Source organism: Gorilla gorilla, chromosome 7 (assembly GCF_029281585.2).
Source record: "Gorilla gorilla gorilla isolate KB3781 chromosome 7, NHGRI_mGorGor1-v2.1_pri, whole genome shotgun sequence".
Lineage (NCBI taxonomy): Eukaryota > Metazoa > Chordata > Mammalia > Primates > Hominidae > Gorilla > Gorilla gorilla.
In genome coordinates this window covers 141,632,027-141,653,298 of record NC_073231.2, presented here as the reverse complement: position 1 = coordinate 141,653,298, position 21,272 = coordinate 141,632,027, and positions in this window count along the sequence as shown.

The following is a 21,272-nucleotide window of genomic DNA, read 5'->3' as shown; positions in this document are numbered from 1 at the left end:
CCAAGGCCAACCTTTGCCTTTTTCCAGTCCACATCCACAGAGCAGCCTAAGTGATATTTTAAAGACAAATCTTATCAATTCACTCCCTGTGTAAAGCCCTTCAATGCTTCTCCTTTTGTTTAAAATAAAATCCAGGCTTTGTACGGTCAGCCCCTCCCTGCCACTCTGCCTTGCCTCACATCATCTCTGCCCTACTGGCTCACTGCAGCCTCACTCACTGCCACCTGGGTTCTCAGATGCACCACACTGCATCCCTGGTCACGTTGTGCCTGGCCCAGAACCCTCCCCTCTCCTTGCTCCTCCTGTTAGCTCATCTCCCAGCTGTCAGCTAAGACATTACTTCCTCAGGGGAAGATTTCTCTGTCCCTAAACTAGGTTAGCAATTTAGTAATCCCACTCCCCGTCATTTGCTTTCATAACACCAATAACTTCTCATCCTTTACTTATCTCTACTGGAATGAAATCATTATTTGTGTCTTTCTCTTCAACTCAGGCATAAGCTCCCAGGACAGGAGCCATATCTGGAAGAACAAAACGAGAGCCGTGTAATACCCAGGGCCAAACCCAAGGACTAGTGCATTCTATGGGCCAAATAAATGGCTCTATTTTTAAAAATAGAAAAAGAAAATTTAGTTTTAAAAAAATCAAGAAAGATATGTCTACTAAAGCATTCGAATGATTCAGGATTATAAGGAGGACTGGATGAAGGGTTTTAAGGATCTGGAAGCTTTTCAATTCAGAGGCAGATGGACAGTGGCCTGGCTAGTCATGGAGACACAGGTTAGAAGAAGGCTAGTGTGGTGTGCTGAGTGGAAATTACTGAGGCCTCAAACTGGGCAGTGGTCACTGAGCATATTGGACAAAAGAGTGAAGGGCAATAAAGTGGATAGAGTTTGCAGAACTCATCAGTTGGCCAGAGTCCACGGGTCCAACGGGGGCAGAGTCAGGACATAATTGGAACTTGGGCAAATGGCAGGTCGATGATGCCTTGATCCAAGGTAATGGGACTAGGAGCAGTAGGAGGCTTACAGGATGTGTTAGTTTCTGGAGGCTGTGGTGACAAATGACCACAAACTGAGTGGCTGAAACAACAGAAACATGATCTCTCATGGTTTTGGAGGCCAGAAGTCTGAAATAGGTTGTTAGCAGGGTTGGTTCATTCTGAAGGCTTCCAGTGAGTATATTAGTCAGGATTCTCCAGAGAAACAGAACCAAAGGATAGATACATACACATAGAGATACACAGATAGGTGGAGATATAAAGAGATTTACTATGAGGAATTGGCTCACATGATTATGAAGGCTGAGAAATCTCACAATCTGCTGTCTACACGTTCAAGACCCAGGAAAGCCAGTGGCGTAGTACCAACCAGTCCAAGTCTGAAGGCCTGAGAACCAGAGGGCAAGTCCAGTTTCAGGGCAGGAGGAGACCCTATGTCCCAGCTCAAGCAGTCAGGCAAAAGGAACGTATTCTCCATTCTTCCTCCTTTTGTTCTATTTAGGCCCCAGTGGATTGGGTGGTGCCCGCCCACACTGGGGAGGGCCATTTACTTGACTGAGTCCACTGATTCAAATGCTAATCTCTTCCAAACACCCTCAGAGATGCACCCAGAAATAATGTGTAATCAGACATCTAGGCACCCAATGGCCCAGTCAAATTGAAACATGAAATTAACCTTCACAGGGAGAATCTGCCCATACCTCTCCCCTAGGTTCCTGTGCTTCCTGGTGTTCCTCAGCTTGTAAACACATTACTCCAATCTCTGCCTCTTTCTTCATATTGCCTTCTCCCTTCTGTGCCCCTGTGTCCAAAAATGTCCTTTCCCTTCTTTTATAAGAACACATGTCATAGGATTTAGGCCTACCATAAATCCGGGATGATCTCATCTCTTGGTATCCTTAACTTAATCACATCTGCAAAGACCCTTTTTCCAAATAAGGTCACAGCCACAGCAACTGGGGGTTAGGACTTGGACATATTTTTTGAGGGGACATAACTCAACTCACCACTCACGAAATGTGGAAATATTGACTCTCACAGGCCTGTTGTGTCACATCTTGAAGGCTTGGGATAAAGAGCTGACTGACTGGAGATCATTCAAGATCAGAGTGAGCTGAGGTTAAAAAAGGAAGACACTAGGAACTAGAAAGTCTACCCAAGAGAAACAGACAAAATTCTATGGGCATCAGCAAACCGTAGACCAACTGCAGAACTGTACCTAAGAAGCTAGTTAAGACATTTGATCCCCAACCATTTCTTGCTCAATAATAAATTTACCCCACATAGTCACATCACAACTACTTTTGAATGCTAGTTGGTATCCAGAATAAATCTGGCATGAAATAATATACCAACTATGCTGTTGGAACTGTTCAGCATTGGTATCTTGAAACTAGAAAGTATTGGCTCAGTCATTAGGAGAATTCATCTTTTGTTTAGCTGTTTACTCATTAAAGAATGATTTACTGAGCAGCCTAGGACATGTCAAGCACTATGTAAGGTCAGAAAATGCAAACGTGACTCAGCCAGGTTGTCTCCCTCAGAGGATCACTGCAGAATGGGGTTCTCACCTTCAGGACTACTGACATTTGGAGTCAGCTTATTCTTTGTTGTGGGGAGGTGCACTGCGCATAGTAGGATGTTTAGCAGCATCCCTGGGCTGGAAACATTGAATGCCAGTAGTAACCCTGCCCCTCAGATGTGACAACCAAAGATAGCCCAAATATTGCCAAATAGCCCCTGGGCACAAAATTGCCCCAGGTTGCTAGCAATGGCCCTAGGGTGATAGGGGTGGCACTGGACAGCTTCCACTAGCAGGACAACCCTGGCACTGTCCATGTGGAAGAACACTGATATAGGGGTCTGGGGGCCCAGGCTGTGGGGTGGGGAGAGGGAGGTGAGGCAGATAGTAGATTAGATACAGGAGATTTTAGAGGGGCCTGAGGGAGATGAGCTATGTACCAACTCATTCAGAAATCTTCCATATTTAAAGGGCATGCTATATCAGAGTCCAAATACGAAAATCCACAGAGCTGGGGCTCAAATCTGGCCTCATTGCTTATAAACCCAGCGTTGTTTTCTGCAGGGATCCAGAGTGAGCCTCCATGTGGCAGCACGAATGATCTCACAGATACTCTCAGGGTTAGGCTGACCCCACGGACATCCTCAGCAACAGATGGAGTTAAAACTGAGCCCGGCACTGTTTCAGATACAAGGGTCTCTACTGAGCCCTTCTCTTGTCCCTTCTCATTTCCCTAAACCACTTGATTTAAATACCCAGCTTTTGTATTAACTCACCAGAATAATTGACATCTCAATGTCTTCCTCTCTTTGTCACCCGTTACTAAATATACATTCTTCTCTGCAAAGTTTTCAGATTGACTGCTCCTGACAGACAACACAGATTTCAACATTTACACAGAAGTTGTCTGTCAAAAAAAAAGGAATAGAAAAAAAATGCCCTATTTTAGGATGTTTCTTTGCTTAAAACGCAGGAGAGAGAGGAGGGAGAAATCTCTCCCTGTGCATAACAGCAATTTATGCCAGGATGCATAGTCTTGCTGGAGATGTTGCTAAGCAACTGCTTGGCGGCATGTCAGGGGGCACAGGGAGACAGAAAGTAGAAAACGCACCAAGGCCTGGGCACTGCAGGACATGCAGAGACCCACTTGGGACACCCACCTTCTTTCCCATCTCCCAGCAGCTAGAATAACCCCAGAGGTGAGTTTGCCTCTCTCTGGCCTTGAAGCCAATAAAAGAGATTTCACACCAAAAGCAGAGCTTGGAACACAGCCACCGTTGCTGGCATTTTTTCTGCCATCCCTTGTGTGGTAGATTGAGCTCAAGCTTGAGAGTTAAGCACGCTCAGTTCCTGCATCTGTAAAATGATGATGGTAGCTGTAGCTCCATCACGGCATGGTGGTGAGACCTCTATTGTGCTCTCCAGTCATCTGTTCTTACCTCCCTTACAGCATTCACCACCACGTTACATTTACATTTTCTGTTCCTTTCCTGCTTTTCCCCAATGGGACAGTGTGTTCCAAGCACAGAAACCACATCTTCCTCATCCGTCATTACTCAGTGAGGAGGATACTGCCTGGCATGCAAGAGGGCTTCAAATAATTTTATCTTTCCTGATCTGAACCAAAACCTCTTAGAGTGTCTTGCAAAACCCCTCATACTCCAGTTTCACCTACATGTCTGCCCTTATCTCCAACTATCCTTGTACCTTCCACTCACCCTCCCAGCCTCAACACAGTCATCATTTTATTGGCACACTTCTCTCTACTCCCTGTGTAAATAAGGTTCGCTAAACCACTGGTCCCTCTCCTCCCTTAACTTCTGATTAATTCCTACTCATCATCTAAAACTCCACTCACTCAAGTATAAACTTCTCCATGAAGGCCCCATGTGGTTTTATCTAAGCAACCAACCTGCAGATGGAGAGTATGACATTACAGAGAGGAGGGGACTATGGCACCCCAGAAATCGATTCTGAGCCATTTATAAAGAGAGAGAGAGCTGTTCATTTGGAATCACTGCTCTTCTAAGTCTTGGGTTAGCTACAAATATTTGGCTTGCTGAAGGTCACACAGAGAGTGAATGGGGGGGCAGATCTAATTTCCTGCAGTTGGATTCCACAAAGCCAAGTAGGAAAGTAGCAACAGAAAACCCACACCTAACTCCTCCCAAATTTTCTGCATATCCATCTGAATCATAAATTGCCTGTGACTTGCAATGCAAACCCTTCCTTCATTAATTCAAATAGTCAATACTAATTTATTAAGCATATACTTTGGGCTGGTAATAGTGGAAGGTACCAAAATATCGTGCATTTATTTGCTCATTCAATTCAGTCATTTATACATTCATTCAATGAAAGGCACTGTGCTAGTCTCTGAACATTCAAAGATGGATAACCCCAGCCCTCAGGTTGCTCACAAGTAGACACTACAACACAATATCGATCTGGTTTGTTTCCTGTATGCAGTGAGTCTTCTCTCCACACCTGGTCTGGCAACACCTTCATAAAACCTCTAGACCTCATATTCCTGCCTTCCCATAGCTGCCAGCTTGGGGCTTGAACCACAGGAAGTGGTGTATAATCTTGCTGGTAGGACTTGAGCTCTTATTGGTTTGTTTCTTTCATTGAATTTCCTGCAGTTTGATCCCACGAAGCCAGGTAGGAAAGTAGTAACTAAAGCACCCACCACATGCCTTGTCTTGTGAGTCTCCTATATTTTCTCACTTAGTCCTCACAACAGTTCTTTGAAGTAGGAATCATTATCCCTGCCTTCACATATATTTTCACAGAGTTCACAGAAAATCAACATTTTGCCCAGAGCAGAACCAATAATGAAGTTGGGGGTGGGGGCGGTTCTCCAAAGTCGATTTACCTTCCACGAGAGCATGCTGCCCAAACAGGTTCAGAATTCTGTAGATACAGAATAGGAAGAAAGGATGTCAGAGGAAGGAACAACGCAGGCATGAAGGTGCATTGCGTTAGGGAAACACGACGTGTCAGGCATAGCCAAGGCAGAGTGTGAATGTAGACTTACATGGAAAATGTGGCTGAAAAGAACTTTGGGGGGAGAGCATGAAATGCCTTAAAAACCTTTGCATGGTGCTTAGCTGCATGGTTCCACCTACAAGTACTCAACAGTAGCAATTCGATATTTTCTCTGTTGTAAGCCAGACCTAATTTTCCAGAGTGGACCTAGGAAAGTATTTACTTTGCAGTTCCTGTATTCTCAAAAGTTACCCTTATCTGTCTTCACACCCACTACTGCCCCCACTACAGAAGCTACTGAGCTTTTACTGCAGTTATCACACTGCACTCCAACCGCTTATGAATCCACCTAGCCTTGTTTGGCTGTGATCAACTTGAACAAAGGCATTCTGTCAGGTGCATCACAGAAAATCTACCTCTTAGTATGATGCTTAGACCATGACAGGTGCTAGCCGTATACTCAATTAATAAGATGTATTCGTCCATTCTCACACTACTATAAAGAGCTACCTGAGACAAGGTATTTTAAGAAGAAAAGAGGTTTAATCAACTCACAGTTCTGCAGGCTGTACAGGAAGCGTGACTGAGAGACCTCAGGAAACTTATAATCATGGCCAAAGGCAAAAGAGGAGAACTTTTTTTTGAGACAGAATCTCACTCTGTCACCGAGGCTGGAGTGCAATGGCCATGATTTCTGCTCACTGCAACCTCCACCTCCTGGGTTCAAGTAATTCTCCTGTCTTAGCCTCCTGAGTGGCTGCAATTACAGGCATGCACCACCATGCCCTGCGTTTGTTTTTTTTTTTTTTTTTTTTTTTTTTTTTTGAGATGGAGTTTCGCTCTGTCAACCAGGCTGGAGTGCAGTGGTGTGATCTCTGCTCACTGCAAGCTCCACTTCCCGGGTTCACACCATTCTCCTGTCTCAGCCTCCCAAGTAGCTGGAACTACAGGCACCCGCCACCACGCCTGGCTAATTTTTGTATTTTTAGTAGAGACGGGGTTTCACTTTGTTAGCCAGGATGGTCTTGATCTCCTGACCTCATGATCTGCCCGCCTCAGCCTCCCAAAATGCTGGGATTACAGACTTTTTTTTGTATTTTTAGTAGAGACAAGATTTCACCATGTTGGCCAGGCTAGTCTTGAACTCCTGGCCACAAATGGTCCACCCGCCTTGGCCTCCCAAATTGCTGGTATTACAGGAGTCAGCCACCATGCTTGGCCAACAAAAACCTTCTTCACATGGCAGAGTGGGAGACAGCGAGCGAAGAGGGAGATGCTACACACTTCTAAACAACCAGATATCATGAGAACTCACTCACTATCATGAGAACAGCAAGGGAGAAATCTGCCCCCATGAGCAAATCGCCTCCCACCAGGGCCTTCCCCCAACACAAAAGATCATAATTCAACATGAGATTTTGGTAGGGACACAGAGCCAAACCATATCATAAATGAAGTACTGAGTTAGTGATATTTTTAAAGCAAGCCATTTCTCATCTCCATCCACATAACAATTCAAAATCTTTTGGAAAGGCCATCTTATCCCTTCAATGTAAACTCCCTTCGGAAATGCATGACAGGGAATATGGCACAGTTTCACTCAGCTCAAGGTGATTTGGAGTGTATGTTTGAATTTGACTTCTCTGAGAATGACATCCCACCCAAAGCAAAAAGGGGGTATGCCTGCCGGTTTGGGGAGTGAAGGAATCTGAGCTAAGGCTGCTAATTGGGCTGCTCTTAATTACAGTCATTCTTTATGCTGGGAAATCGGAAGGGGAGGCAGGGAGCGCAAGGGCTTTATTTAACAACCACACTTTCTGCGAGATGTGTGGCCCCCATTTACAGCAGCAAATGGAATTCGTGCCAAGGAGATGGGGCTCCATTATTAATTGCAAATAATTAGGCCCTTAGTTCCTGGAGATGGGAAAAGGAGAGCTCTGTGCAGCACAGGGGTGGAGAAAGTACCATTCATTTTGAGTTTTTCATCATTTAAAATGATAATTAGTGGAGATAATATGCCTCAGTCGCCAATTTTGCCTCTGATTATTTGCTTGAATATGGTAATTGTATGGTTTTGTTTTGCCCTCCCTTCGATATGCTTCCTAAAGTCCTTGTGATGTTTTAGGGGGTTGGGGGACTCATTTTTATAATATCTCTCAAAGTAACCATGGAAATATATAATTAGACATTATTCAGGATAGAATGACCCAGGTTGCAGGAGCATATGTGGTACAGTGCATTTAACTATGCAACGACTCTCTCAATACCAGCAGGACATTATTTTCCCTCAGATCTTATAGTCCTGTCTTATGGAACTATGGAGGAAATAAGTCCAGACAGAAGAAGACCTGTTTTCTGGTAATAGCTCTGCCCTGTCTGCAACTGGTTCTACATCTCTGAAAGCAGGTGGGAAGGGAACATATGTGGTTTCAATTACATTACTAAGTGCTTGCATTTGTGTACCTTTGTACTTCTTCACTGTCAGTGGAAGATCCTGTCAAATCACTTCTCTACATTAAAATGCCTGAGTATACCCAAAATAGGAGGAGGGAGGGTTCTGTTTTTATAAAAACATAAATATGTATTTGATATGTCATGGATACATAAGAAGACTAGAAGTTATAGCTATATGTTCTCACCACCAGACACAAAATATCTGTGGTCCAGAATGGCTCTATGGATTCCAGTGAAGGACTAGGTTATATCATTTGCTTGGCAATCTGGAAAGATACACTCAGTTTGGAAGGATGGGAGTTAGGAAGCTACCAAAAGTGATGGGGAACAGAGGCAGAGGAGGCAGACTTCAAGGCAGAGGAGGGTTGCATTTCCTGGCCATTCCCTCATGGATGGGGACCTAGTTAGTTTGAGAAAGGGAGCTGGTCACCCAGAAAGATGGAGGCACAGTTAGAGGATTGGGACTTTCAGCTCCACCTCCAACTTCCAGGGAGGCAAGAGAGGCTGAAATTCAAGCTGGTCACCAACCGCCAATGATGTAATCAATTATGCCTATATAATAAGGCTCCCACACAAACCCAACAGGACTGGGTTCTAAGAGTGTCCAGTAGCTGAACATGTTCAGATTCTTGGAACACTAAGACTTCATCCAAGGTTTAATGTCACACCAAGCAATGGCATCATAAGAATGGGATGGGCTCAGCTTTAGGAGGCCAGCTTCTTCGGGGTAAGTCCAAACTCCTGGGCATAGCACAGAAGGCCATTAGTGATCTGAGCTTGGCCTGTCTCCCCAACTTTCCCACCTTGTCTCTCTCATTCTAGTCCTACCTCTTCAGCTCCCTGTATTCCATGTTTCAGGCACTTTTGATATCTCGGAGAGTCTAGAAAATTGTCTTTCTTTCCCCTGTCCAGAATGTTTTATCTTTCCTGTTCGTCTAGATAACTATAAACCACCCTTTAAAACAAAGCTCAAATATCAATTCCTCTGGAAATCTCCCAAGTTTTGGTCAAATTCACTTCCTGAGCACAACCACAATATTCTGAATTTATTCCACTATTGCACTCACCAAGCACTTAGTAGGTGCTCAATAAATGTTTGATTCATTAATATAGCTTCCTCCTGTGACCTGTATAGCATCTCATCTGTTCATTCCGTCAGCTGAGTTGGGTCCATTTGTCCTGTATCCTAGTTCACCGGCTGGAGGTATTCTTGTATCTCTTCACCTTGAGTTCATTCCAATTCTAACTCAACACCAGTCAGTTTAACCTATGTCAACCCAACTCAACTCATTCCAAGTCAATAACAGAATTGAACTGAATTAAAGCACACATAGCTGGTTTTTGTCTCAGAATTGGTTATATGGAGAGAAATCTCAAACACATTTTGATGACCAGAAGTGAAGTGAGGTAGAATATGCTGTGTTATGTTGATGGTGTAAGAAAAGCAAAAAACACTTTTTTTTTCCTATCCTCACAAAAAGAAACACTAATTCCAAATACTACTTAAGGAGAAAGGGAAGATTCATACTTTCTCTACCCAGTGGTCTTGCCTTTGTACCAGGACAGAGTCAGAGCCTCGTGAATAATGCTAGGTTCTCATTCTCATCAGGGATAAGTGAGATGAGGCTAGGATGTGAAGCCAGGGCCAAGCTTCCAAAAAAATGCTTCTTCCTAGAAGGGGCTGAGTGGGATGTTAGGCATGAAAAATAACTGTGTGCCTGAAAATGTCTAATTTTGTTGTTCCAAAGTTTATGTTATTAACTGGTGCCCTCTATTGCAGAGTGATAAAAATGGATCCAAGACTCTGTTGAACCTGGGTTCGAATCCCATTGACTACATATCATCAAAAGCTTACTAGCTACTTTTATTTCCAAGGAGGAAAATAAATTTCTACTTCACTCCCTAAGAAGGAACATTGCTGGAGAAACACTCTCACCCTCTCTCTACCCATCACTCACCTAGAGGAGGGGAGCGAATGGAGATGTTGAAAGAAGGGTCAGCCTTCTCCTCTACTGTAAGCTCATATTACACACATTTTGGCATGACCAATGGACCTAAGAGAGCTGGTAAATTCAATTCTGGAGTAAAGTCTTAGGATACCGGCCATGCCACATATCTAAACTCTAGTATCCAATCAGCCTTCTGTGTAGTAAAGCTGTCATTTTGAATGACGTTTTTTATTTCCCATTTCTTATTAACATTTTGAATGCTATCTTTCTGTCTCCCATTTCCTGTTTCATTGGTATTGAATGCTAAAAGCATGAAGGAAGTTACACGTCAGCCCCCTCCTCCCCAACAGATGTGTAAACTTGGCCATCCACACCATCACTCCAAGTCTCTGTTTCCCCACCTGTAAAATGGGACTAGCACTTCCTATCATCAAACTATTGTGGGAAATAAAAGAAACAGCATATGCGAAATAGTCTGGCACCAAATAGAATGTTAGTTCTTTCCCATCTCTACCGTAGAAAAAAATATATTGATGATCTATGGTGTTCTTGATGTGTTTTCTTTCTTCTCCCAGTCCCATTCTACTCTCATCTTATATTCCCTATTTTAATTAAAGAAAGCGCTTTCTACCCATTTGTGGCAGATGGAAATCCGTGTTGTTGACACTTAAACCCTTACCTCCAGAACAAATATTTTCCTCAAGAACCCAACCTGGTATCTCTGTGAGAATGTCTCATAGCACCCCAAATGTAACATGTACCAGAACTCATCTCCTCCCACCCAAGCCCTCGACCTGTGCCTTTTCTCAACCTCCCACACAGAAGTCATAATCATCTGGCCCACATGCACCATAAGCAAATTCTACTGAAGCCATCTCCAGACTGCATCCGCCCCCCACTCCTCCCGCCCTGAGTCACATCTTCAGCAATTCCCAGCTGGACTCATCCAAGAGCTTCCTCCTCCTCTCTCCACCCATCATGCACCATAGAAAGCTCTGCTACAATAGCTACCAGCTGTTTTGTAAGTGTGTTCTACTACTTATCATCGTCCCTTCCCAAGCTGTACATTTCCAGAGGCAGGACCAGTGATTCTCCTTCTCTGGATCAGCATTGTTTTCTACACAGACCTTGCCATAGAGAAGCACCTTAAAAGTGTTAGTGAAATTGAAAAATAGATTGATCTAACCTCTGTTCCCTGATCTCTCCTATTGAGAAATAACCTTATTTTAGTGGTGGCAGTGAAGAGTTGTCAGAAAAATGACATTAGATATTATTAATATTATGAAGTGAAAAATTATGTTGGCCTGCTCACAGTTGTACTAGCTTCTTTGCTTTCTATCCCAGTGTTCTAAGGGATCTCAAGTAGCCAGCTGTTAAGCTTCTTACATAAGGAGCCAAGTTCATCTGTCCAGGTTAAGGTTGGTATGATAATAGCCACAGTTACCAAACTCTACTTGCAGAGATCTCCAAGGGAATAAAACACCTCTGGCCCTAAAAAGCAACATGTGGAAAATCTAATGCTCTATCTTCAATTCAACCTTGGCAGTGTATTCAATACTTTCTATAACAAAAAAAAAAAAAAAGAAAGAAAAAGAACAAGAAAATATGCATTCCGCTATTTGAATAAACTGTAAGCAGCCTCTCCTATCTGGTGCTCATCCCATATGCCCTTCTTAACTGATTTTCCAATCTCCAGCCCACAGAAGACTATGGTTGAGTGACAAGAATAGGTTAAAGAATGTTGGCACTACTTTTTTTAAAAAGCAACAGAAATAACCCTGACAGCTCCTTAATATTTATTAGCATGAAAAAAACCCAATGATGTAGCATCACCTTGGGAAATAAAAAGGAACTAACACACTGCCATGCCATCCTGGCACATGCCATCTAAAGAAAGCACTGTGTGTATTAAATGTGGAGATTTGCCTTTTATTTCATTGTCATGACCTTATTAGGAAAGAGCCTCCTTCTTCCCAAAAGGGACTTCTGCCCAAGATGCACAGCCCATTTGCCACTCATTTCTGCCCCTTTTAAAAATAGCTTTTTGTTTTCCCAAGACCATTGGTAAGCTCAGGCTCATGTTGAGTCAACCCTGTGCCAGACACTATTAGTGACCTCTCCTATCCACTCACTACCCACCTCTATACAGGGAGGGCTCTTCCTGAATCCTGGGGCCACCTGTATACAGGAAAGCTGCAAGACCCTGAAGGTTTCCCTCACAGTGAAAGATGCAGCGTTAGTGGCTAACCACTGCAGCACTCCTGCACATCAGGTGGGAGGACTCGGAGATTTATGCCCTACTCTGGCTCCCAAAGTTCTCCCAAATAATTGACTCCCATTGTCCATAGTAGTAACTTTCTTGACAACACACACTTTGCTGGCTTCCTTCTCTTGCTGTCTTATATTACCCCTCCCCTGCTGTTGTTTCCCAAAATCATCTTTTAAATGAATCTCCTGCACTTAAATTCTAGTCTCAGGATCAGCTTCCAGCCCAACTCCTGCCTGGATCTGAAAAAAAGTTTTGCTTCAGGACTTCTCCCTAGAGGGGGTCACCTTCCTGAGGAGCACGGACCCAGATCTCTGAGGTATTGCTCAGCAGCCTCATCCAGCAGACTTATTCCAGGCATGGGAGGATTTCTATTGCTTTTGGATGCAGGTTCAGAGCCAAGCAAGGGGACTTTCTATAAAAGAATGATTTATGGAAATGAAATTGAGGAGCACATTTGAGGCCAAAGCATCAGCACTCATAGGGCTGAAAAGACAGTCACTGATACCTCAAATTCCAAGGCTCACAGGCAGCTTATTCCAAATTATATTTTTAGTAACTATGGTATATGTACCAAGGACTGTGCTAGCCAAATTCTGCCATATATAACATTCCTTCTAGAGGAGAGTTCAAACTATAATCTTTTTTAAATGCAATATCATATTTTTTTAAAGCAAAAAGAAGAAAACAGCAATTTGCACTCTTTCAACAAAATGCAGGTAGTTAACTCAAGGAAGTATCCTTGGACAAAGTGTCAAGAGAAGAGCACGCACAAGGCTTTGGAAAGGAGCATCACATACTTGCCTTGTGAACCCAATGCCTTTGGCATGGAAACAATATCTCTCTTTAGAACTTTAGTTCTGAAATGCCTTCAGGTCATTACCATGAAGATATTATCCAGCAGTCCATAGGGGTGATTCAAAGTCAACATATAATCTTCATGGTGCTGGAAAAAGAAAATATCCCAAAGGCTCCACAAGGAAGCAGAGGGTAGAATAAGGACAGTTCTCAAAACACTTCCTACTCACTCTGTGATGCCATGCATTCTCCTCCACAGGCGGTTGTGTGCACTGCTCCACTGCCTGGAGTTCTCTTGAAGCTCCTCAGTCTAAACTTTTATGTGTGAAACTCCTATTTATTTTTCAGATCTCCACTCATTTGTCACTTTTCCAAGAATATTCTCTTAGACTGTCAAGATAAAGTACTAGTCCCCTTTATACAGGTACCCCCTTGCCCGCTCTAGTTTTCATTTTATAGTACTTATCAAAGCTGATGTATTAGTCTGTTTTCACACTGCTATAAAGAAGAGCATGAGACTGGGTAATTTATAAAGAATAGAGGTTTAATTGACCTACAGCTCCACATAGCTGGGGAGGCCTCAGGAAACTTACAATCATGGCAGAAGGCAAAAAGGAAGCAAGCACCTTCTTCACAAGGTGTCAGGAGGGAGAAGAGAAAGTGAAAGGGGGACAAGCCCCTTATAAAACCATCAGATCTCATGAGAACTCACCATCACGAGAACGGCATGGGGGAAACTGCCACCATGATCCAATCACCTCCCCCCAGGTCCTTCCCTTGACATGTGAAAATTACAATTTGAGATGAGATTTGGGTGGGGACACAGAGCTAAACCATATCAGCTGATAATCATGCATCTTTTTGACATATCTCTTCTCTAAGTTCCTTGAAAGCAGGACCACATCTGTTTCTGCTCTCCACTGAATCCCCAGCATCTACTTTAGAACCTAAACCCTAACTGGCACTCAACAACAACTGCGTAATTAATACAAGCATGACTCCCCGTCTCCACCAACACCAGAGTAGGCTGCTGAGCCACCTGTCGCATTTCCCAACTCAGTGGTCCTCAAATTGGAACATGAGTTCCAGAAAATACTAATAGGTTTTATTACAAAGGAAAAAAAAATTATTTCCTGAATCTGAATCTGGATTAAGTAAGTCTAGAAATGCAGATTTTAATAACATTGCCCAGGTTTCTTTACTTCTTACAGCACTTAAAATACTAACGTGTGTGATAACTCTCATGATGGGAATACATTAAGCAAAGACTTCCAGCCTGGCTCCTGTACCAGCCCCAGGCTACTTGCCTTGTGAGCTAACCCTCAGCCCTGTGTCAAATAACCAATCACAGAGTACAGACTGAATCAGGAAATACGTGTTCAATAAATGCTGAAGGAAAAGAATTGTGGAAGAAAGTTAGGGTAGTAGCAGGCATTGTTCACAGAGCCATGAGCTGACACAATTTGGGAGACAATTTTAAGAAACCATCATTCTCAGCAAACTATCGCAAGGACAAAAAAACCAAACATCACATGTTCTCACTCATAGGTGGGAATTGAACAATAAGAACACATGGACACAGGAAGGGGAACATCACACACCGGGGCCTGTTGTGCGGTGGGGGGAGGGGGGAGGGATAGCATTAGGAGATATACCTAATGTTAAATGACGAGTTAATGGGTGCAGCACACCAACATGGCACACGTATACATATGTAACTAACCTGCACGTTGTGCACATGTACCCTAAAACTTAAAGTATAATTAAATAAATAAATAAATAACACCACAAAAAACAACCAAAAAAAAAAAAAAAAGAAAGAAAAAGAAAAAGAATTCGAGCTGGGCGCGGTAGCTCACGTCTGTAATCCCAGCACTATGGGAGGCCAAGGTCGGCTGATACCTGAGGTCAGGAGTTCGAGACCAGCCTGACAAACATGGAGAAACCCCGTCTCTACTAAAAATACAAAATTAGCCGGGCGTGGTGGCGCATACCTGCAATCCCAGCTACTCAGGAGGCTGAGGCAGGAGAATTACTTGAACCCGGGAGGTGGAGGTTACAGTGAGCTGAGATTGTGCCATTGCACTCCAGCCTGGGCAACAAAAGCAAAACTCTGTCTCAAAAAAGAGAGAGAGAGAGAAAACAAAAGGAATACAAAAATATACGATTACTGTGGATTTCGCAAAACCATACAACAATGTGAATACATGGATATAAATCTGCTTTGAAATTATACTCAAGTTGTTTGATCATCTCTGGGGTTCTCTGGCAAGACATTCCCACAGAAGTGTTCCCTATTTACTCAAGTTTAGGGCTTTTGAGGGAGGCACCATATCTTTTTCAGCTTGTTTCATCCACTGCTCTCTCTAGTCACTATTTGTATCTGAGCAACAACCTAGCACACAGTGGAGAGTCCATTAGTGGCTGATTTATGAAGGAAGGAAGGAAGGAAGAAAGGAAGGAAGGAAGGAAGGAAGGAAGGAAGGAAGGAAGGAAGGAAGGAAGGAAGGAGAAGGGGAAGGGGAAGGGCAAGAGGAAGGGGAAGGGGAAGGGAAAGGTGCAGTGAGGTTGCTGATTGTTCATGTGACTGTGGATGGGTCTCCTCGCCTGCTTCCCTGGGTTGCAGAGCCTCCACAAAGGGAGGGAGGGAAGGAGAGAAGGAGGGAGGGAACAAGATCTGGTTTATTTTTGAAGCACCGTAATCTTTAGTGTTTTCTCATTCCAGGAAGTTCATTGACTGAAGGGTGAAAGATTTATGAAGAATCTCTTTTTTTTAATTAATCAGAGCACAGCATAAAGATTAGAAATAAATTACATTCTTCAAAATTCCCTTCTGTGAAAGAGGGACTCAGCTTCTCCTCTTTAATCCATTAAGTCCCCTCTCTTTCTCCTGAAGTTTCAGTGGCTGTTTACCCCCTCTGATTCCTACCGTGTCTAGGTAGGCCAAGGAGATTCCACCCTGGAGACTCACATAGGAGCCTGAAACAATAATTAGTCATACCAGAGGATAACCCAATTCCCAGGAGGATTTCCAGGAAAAACGTGGGAACGAGAGTTAGTAGTTGTGCATTGAAATCACCTGGCAAGCTTGTTCAAGTATCTCCAGGCTCCACCTCAGACCAATTAAGTCATAATATCTTGGCCGGCAGTGTCCGGCAAAAGTATCATCTTTTAGGAGCTCCTTACATGAGTGCAATGTGCAACCAGGTTGGAAAACTTCTAGCCTAGAGAAATGGAAAAATCTGCTTTTTTTTGTTCTGTTTGTGTTTTTGTTTTTGTTTGAGACAGAGTCTTGCTCTGTTGCCCAGGCTGGCACGCAGTGGCACAATCTTGGCCCACTGCAACCTCAGCCTCCCAGGTTCAAGCAATTCTCCTGCCTCGGCCTCCTGAGTAGCTGGGACTACAGGCATGCACCACCATGCCGGGCTAATTTTTGTGTTTTTAGTAGTAATGGGGTTTCGCCATGTTGGCCAGGCTGGTCTCGAACCCCTGACCTCAAGTGATGTGCCTGCCTCGGCCTCCCAAAATGCTGGGATGACAGACATGAGCCACCCTGCCAGGCCCCAAGATCTGCTGTTAATTCACTGTGTGAACATGGTTAGGCTCATTTCATTATCTGGGCCTCCGTTTTCTCATCATTGGAATCTCTGGGATGAACAGTATCATCCCTAACTCTGTTTAGAGATAAACTGATTAAGGTCCCATTGCTTGGTCAGTGTGTGTTTCAACTGTTTAATGAATACTCTTATAAATTTTCTACTCTTTTTATATAACCCAAATTTTTTAGTTACAACAGAAGCAAGACACTGTGGAGAGTGCAAAGATGAAAGATGTGGCCTCTTCTCTCAAGCACTTTATGAACAAGTTCTAAATCTGTCAGTTGCCTAAGAGTAAAAGGCAGAGAGAGGCATGTTGGATGGATGGATGGGTAGATAAGATAGATGACAGATAGAAGATGTCTTCTTGTGATATATTCCACAGATCATCTGGATTCTTCACTTTCCTTTTTAAATCCTAGCACTATCCTGACATGAATGGTAAGCGGATGGCAGGGGGTGGGGTACTGTCATGTGGGTTACAGGAAGATAAAATCCAAAAAATCAGAATTTTATTTTTGTGTTTATTTTGTGTGACCATAAACAAAGGTTGAGTAATTCCAGGTCTTGGTTCAAGAAACACTATCAATGATCCATGCTTATTTTCATTTCATTCATAATTTAATCATGTAAAAGCATGTATTTATCTATTGCCCAATCCATGAATAAGAACCTTATCATTTACTTAATTTAAGGCTCTCCTCTTCCAATTTCCTTGCCTTTCTCTCCTAACCAAGTCCAAAGATAATAATTACTTTAAATTTTGTGGATCGTTAAATTTACTTTTAGTTTATAAAATCTTCGTCACATACTCACATGTATACAACACAGGCACATATATCTAAACTATAGATATTATTTAGTCTTGCGTATATCTTAACTTTACAAAAAGGCTGTCGTATCGAAAACAATTTATGTTTTGCTTTTCAACCAAACATTATGTTAATAAGATTTATCTCTGTTGGGTGTGGTCATAGTTCATTCATTTTTACAGCTGTATACTATTTTATTAAGTGAATATACTATGATGTCTTCACCTACTCCCATTTAGTGAGCACTTGGGTGGTTTCTAATAGTATAATAATGCAAAAGTACTGCTATTCCCATTCTTAAATATGTCTCCTGAATACCTGTGCAAGAATTGTCCTTCCGTGTATACCTAGAGGTACAATTCCTGGGCAGCTGCATATGTGAATGTTTAATTTTACAAGCTAGTGGGTAATTGTTTTCCAATGTGGATAGGTCAAATTGAAGTCAACCATAAAGTATAAAAAAGCCTACGTTAGAATTTAATTATTTGGTCAACAAACATTTATGGTGAGCACATCAGATACTGTGCTTTATGCTAGGGACAAAAAGGATGCAACAACGGAGAAGTTACCGCATCTCAGTGGGGCTACGCGCAAGCCAGGGAAGAATTAGAATAGCATCATGAGTGCAAGGAGTGGTGGTTATTACATTCCTGACAAAGCAGAGAGAAAGGGCCTCCAATTCTAACTTGGAAGTCAAAGAAGTATTGGAGCAAAAAGGGGTGATAGACAACATCTAGTCCAACACATTCATTTTCTAGGCAAGGCCATAAATGCCTGAGTGAAACTTGGGGAAAAGATAGCAAGGGGTAGTCGAAAAAAATCATCCATAAAATAAAAATAATAAAAATCTCATGATTATATTGTGGTGACTTTTAAATGAAATGCTTCATATAAAGAGTTTAGCAGACTTCCAATCCACGTAAACAACTAAGTAATGTTAACAATTATTTTATCAGCCAAGGTAGTGCCTCAATTGTGGTTCAGACAATTGAGTGATTGATGTTCCATTCATTAAGATGAAGAGCAGAGGGAGAGGATATGTGGGGACGGGGAGATACTCACATGCAGAAGGCTGCTGGATACAAGTCTGAATTCAGAGATATAGATGTTGGTGTCATTAGCTGGAGCTCTGGGGAAAGAGTGTGTAAACGAGAAGATTGGAAGCATAACCCTGCAAAATAGGAATATTTAAGTGGGAAGAATAAGTAGAGCCCACAAATACCTGAGAAGTGAAATGAGATATACCAAGAGATTTGGGGGTGTGAGGAACATGCGTAGAATCTAGAGAGCAGAGCATTTTAAGGAGGAAGTAACCCTGCCAAATGAAGAAACAGTTCATTGGAATGACCACCAAAGATGGTTTGGGAAACCCTGGGAAACTTAATGTCAGTGTAGTGTTGAAGGCTGAAACTTATATATCCCAGGTTTCAAGTAAATATTAGATGAAGAGGAAGGAATAGCTGATAAGAGAAAGAGAGGTAACTAGAAGAAGCATTGGCTCAAATAAAAGATCTATGTTAAAGATGCAGAGACTTAAACATATTAATAGACTGAAAGAAAGAAGCTAATGAAGAGAGAATTTGAAAATACAAGAGAAGCCCTTAATTGACAGAATAAAAACCTTCTGAGTGGAGCGTATTTAAATCCTTTTCCTTTTAACTGGAAGTTTGATGAGCTTTGCTTTGGAGCTAATTGACAGTTTCCTTTAGCCCCTACCCTACTCAGACAAAGCGGTTATTCTAGATAATCAAGTATTATCTCTGAGTCTTTCAGATACAATATTTGTAACTTTTACTAATGCAGCATTCTCCATTGTTTCCTAGAACCTGAAAATAAGAATCATCTGCTATCCAACCATCTGATTTTATTAATGAGAAAATTTTGATCCTAGAATTTTAATCCACTAAACTAAGGTGATGATAAATATCACAATAAATTAGTGATGGAGATAGAAATGATGTCCACTGCTTTTGAACCCTTTTTAAAAATAGTTTATTCCACGTGTACCAAACACATAAAACAGACAAAACATCTGTCCTTGTGGCTAACACAAGATTATTTTCACAAGACCAAATTGTCCTTACATATTTGTTTTTATGTCTCTTTAAAAAATATGACTACAAATTACTGAGGCTCCTTCAGTGAAGACTAGAGCCAATTCTCATCTTATTTTGCCATTAAGACTTTGCACCCTCCATTTGTTTAAGTCCTATCAGCTTAGTACGATTCATAATATTGGAAAATAGGTAGAGCAAATGAGGGTCCCATTTCTTAGGGCATCATCTGAGCCATTATTCTGTCATCATTCACCAGATTCCAGCATTGTGATGATAGATCTCCACTTCCTTTCCTCTAACACGCAAATATGTTTATTATTATGTAAACAGCAAAGGGGATAATATATTTGAATTTTCTGGCATATAGTAGATATTCAGTGGGAGGTAAGTTTGAAAACTTTTGAGACAGATAAAGAACGTTCAAACAAAAGCAAAACAAAGAATTGGAAGAAAACTTAGAGATCATTTTGCCCAACAAAATTGCTTTGTGGAGGCTCTGCAACCCGGGGAAGCAGGCGAGGAGACCCATCCACAGTCACATGAACAATCAGCAACCTCACTGCACCTTGAACCTGGATCTTCTAACGTTCAGCCGAGAACTTCTGGCTGAGGTCAAATTGTGTTGTTTTGTGAAGGGCAGTCTAAGGAATATGGGCTTCAGACAATGGAGACCTATCAAAAGGTTACAAGGAGTAACATGATAAACTGCTGATTAGGGCTTGACACCAAGTGTGTGTAATAATTGGCAAGGACCGGGACTGGGGGAAGAGTTCTTGCCCTGTGGATGGGAGGCTCCATTTATCTGGTGAGCTCTCTCTATTTCTAAATTTAATAAACCATGAAAACTTTGACTTCCAACAGACACCCTAAAAATAATCAAAGAGATCACAAAAATGCCAACAGATGCACAAATTCAGTTTCCACATGCCTGCCCCAGCTCCAGCAGGACCCTGGGTACCTGAAGGCACTTGGTATGCATTGAGCTGATCAAAAAACATCAGTGAGAACATATTTCATCTGTGGACATAATTTTTTTTTCAGTACAGTGACTTTCACTCCCGACTAAAAAAAAAAAAGTGCTCAAAAAAGAGAGAAAAAAACGAAAAGCAAAGTCTTTATATCAAAGCCGTGTTGATTTTTTTCATTTACAAAACTCGACCATGCCTGTCTATTAAAAATAGAATGTCTAAGGGCCTGAACTTATGTCCCACCAAGAACCCAGACTTTCTGCTGACTTCAAGGCAGCCTTCTCAGTTAGAACAAAAGCAGCAGAGGCCAAGAAAGGGCTAGGAAATCAAATCTCAAATCCAGGTCTTCAAAACATTGCTTTCTTATTCTATCATCACCTTCCACAAAGTTTTTGAGTTGAACTATCACACGAGAGATATCAAAGGGCTTTATGAGAAATGCCATGTGTGAGTGAAAGCAAGAGAGTCAACAGACATCTGAGTTCCTGTCTTGTCACAGAGGCTGCACTGGAAGTGGTAGAATAAATGACTCTCAAAACTGCCTCTGAAGACTAATGGCCCATCCCTCTCCAGCAGCCACCCTGTACCCCAAACACCTGAACTGCAATTTGCAGCCCAACTACAAGTGTGATGTTGACCCCCCACATCTCCAAATATTTGCCTATATTTTTACCCTTTCATACTTCAACACCCAGCCTAAGTGTCTGCAATTACTCTGGACACTCTGAAATTATGTTTAACTGTCTTCTTTCTCCATGGAAATGGGAACTCATTCTGCAAAGGCACCAGGCCTCGTTCACTTTGGACCTCCTGCATTTACCATAGAGGTGAATGATAGGTGTTTCTTGAAGAATGCAAGGGC